The sequence below is a fragment of the Euprymna scolopes genome, chromosome 28 (assembly GCF_053919585.1).
Source record: "Euprymna scolopes isolate OS-2025 chromosome 28, ASM5391958v1, whole genome shotgun sequence".
In the NCBI taxonomy this organism is placed as follows: domain Eukaryota; kingdom Metazoa; phylum Mollusca; class Cephalopoda; order Sepiida; family Sepiolidae; genus Euprymna; species Euprymna scolopes.
This window is the reverse complement of record NC_136509.1, coordinates 33,025,866-33,029,044: the sequence shown is the minus strand read 5'-3', so window position 1 is coordinate 33,029,044 and position 3,179 is coordinate 33,025,866. Positions and strand designations below refer to the sequence as shown.

The 3,179-nt window shown below is 30.5% G+C and overlaps 1 pseudogene; it reads left to right on the top strand.

Annotated features, from left to right (window-relative positions):
* Positions 1 to 2,085: 2,085 nt before the first annotated feature.
* On the top strand, positions 2,086 to 2,240 carry LOC145249871 (U2 spliceosomal RNA; annotated as a pseudogene).
* Positions 2,241 to 3,179: the final 939 nt, after the last annotated feature.

Sequence of the window (3,179 nt, the reverse complement as noted above, 5' to 3'; positions counted from 1 at the left end):
AATATAATAATATAATAACAAATAATAATAATAATAATAATATAATAATATAATAATATTATAATAATATAATAATAATATAACAAATAATAATAATAATAATAATAATAATAATAATAATAATAATAATAATAATAATAATAATAATAATAATAATAATAATAATAATATAACAAATAATAATATAATAATAATATAATAACAAAGACCAGGAGAATATGTCTCTCTGCTGACGTAGAGACATATTCTCCTCATTTTTGTAGTAAATGCAAAAGTCATTATTATCCGTAGGATGGACACACCACAACACTTACACAGTTACTATAGTTTATTCCTAGGCAAAAGGCGTCAACTTTACAGATCGGCTCTTCCCTATCTCTTTATTTTGTGGTTCTTAATTTGAAATCGTTTTTTCAATTGTTTCATTGTGAAAAGCTTTTGTTCTTAAAACAAGGCAGATAATCCGTTGAGGAATACTTTTTTTAATTTCCTGTACGGATGACTCAAATCCATCACTGATAATAACGTCAGCAGCTTTCAAAACCGCTTAATCCAGATTAATCCTGTCATTTTATTGTCATTTTGTTAACCTTGTCGCCTATACTTACAAATATTAAAAAAAAATATTATTTTATGACTTTGAACCTCCATGCCGTATGTTGTGTATATACTTCCTCTTTCACTAAAATGATTGCTACTGTTTCAAATTCAACAAATAGAAGTTCAAATTAAAATAACCGAATTTTAAATCAAAAGTAAGATTTATTTAAGCAAATTAGAACTAACAAGTAGGACTCGTGTTATGGCATTGCGGGGAAAATTTGTGTAATCAAAGAAACTCCTGTTCCCATACCTGAACCCCATATTACGATTTTTATTTTTATTTTCAAATTATTTCTATAATTATATATTTTCAAGTTACATATCAAAAAAGTTATTTCGTGAATTTAAAACTTCATGCCCCCCCACACACGTATATATAGAGAAATAAAAAGAAACAAACCGAGTTACGTGTTCATCAATGTTTCGTCTTTTGTCTTTATTTCGAGACTTCCTCGAAATAAAAAAGAAACGTTGATGAACGCATAACTCGGTTTGTTCCTGTTTATTTCTCTATTTTGTCGGAATACTATTTCCATCACACACACACACACACACACACACACACACACACACACACACATACACACACACATGATGATTGCAACGTCTTGTCAGACGAGTGCCACTCCCTCAAACACTTATAGTCCATGAGCCCTAACATGACTTTTTATTTTTTATTTTTAAAATTTTTTAGTGGTTTCGGCGAATTCACACACTCAAGCAGACATAACACTGAAGACGGTATATATATATATATATATATATATATATATATATATATATATATATATATATATATACACGTACACGCATACACACATATAGCCATAAACATACACACATATATACATAAAAATATACATACACAATAATAATACATATACATATACACATGCATACATACTCAAATACATACGCATATATACACACATATACAAATACAAACACACATATACATACATATACACATACAAGACGTACACATATATGCACATATACATACACATACATTTAAATAAATATACATATACATACATATCTATGCATTTATGCACAAACATACACATTCATAGATACACATACATATACATACATACACAAACAAACATATATATATACATATATACATACAAACACACACAAACATATATACATATGTACATACATATACACATAGATATATATACATATGCATACATAAGCACATATACACGTACATACACACACGGATACATATAATGATGGCATGCTTCCAGTACTAGTCACCTACTTTATGTTTTTTTAAATCAGAGATTTGTTTCTCCTAGAGGGGCTGTCTTCACCAGAAGAATTGTTTTCGAAATCACCAGACAGTTTTATGACAAGTTGTAATATTGTTATTTCGTCAGTCCGGATGAAATTATTGTCATAAACATCATTTACAAGATTTGTTGAATGCATTCTAAGAACCTAGCAGCCATTTTCTTTCTAGATCACTGTGTCTACACTTCTTGGCCTTTTGGTTAAGATCAAAGTGTAGTATCTGTTCTTCAGATGCTGCTCTTCATTTTCTTGTTCTCTTTCGGTGGAGAAGAAATCCTTCACGACTGAGACAATTTTTTATTTTTGTACCTTTTCTCTACGTTAAAAAACGACCCTGGTGTCTAACTCTGTCCCGTGGGGAGGCATAGTAAATAGGTACACTTGACCACATAATTATATAAAAAGTAATACAGGTGTGCGATATCTTATGCTTTTAAGAGAAGGGGTGTAAAGTGAGGGGGCGTTTTCAGTGTTCTAATACAAGTAAGATTAATTGGGGTGGGTGGGGGGGAAACACTTATTGAAATTTAAATTCAATTTGTTTGTGCTTGTCGATAATCCACTGATTATTGTCAGAAATACTTTCCTCCCGAGTTCACTCCTTTAAACCGTGTTGCTTAGATTATGGCCTAATCCTACAAATCCTGTTATTAGATTAAAAAAAAGAAAAAGAAAAGAAAAGAAAAAAAAAAAGAATCTAACACGAAATGAATTAATCGTAGCTTTATTCTCATCGGGAGATTAAAACTACATTTCAATATGAAATTGTGTTGTGGAGATGTTTTCTTTTTGTTAATATTTTCTGCTGTCTCGTGCGTATAACATACTAGCAGGACGACCCGACGTTGCACGAGATTCAATCAGGATCTCACCCTCACGTATTTTATTGTCATCGAAATCGGTGAAATCGCCAATTTTAGTTGCCTGCTGCAGTTGGCGACTCATCGCGGTGCACCAGCAGAAGCTTTACTGCCTTTCCGTAGAGACTTAATCCACAATACACTATAATCTATATTGCACTGTAGAGAACCTACTGTTGATTTTATAAAATTATTTTTATGTTGCTGAATTAAACTTTAAAATGCAAAAGTCAAGTATCATGGTTCAATTGTGCTCTAAACAGAAATATTAATTTGGAACGCACTCCTGTGTGGTAATAAAACTTCTTAAAAGCACTTGTTATTTTAGGCTGCATTAGGCGTTAAATTTATTTTCACCATTTTTACCACTACTTATTTTTACCAATATTTTACCATTGTTTATTTTTACCAATA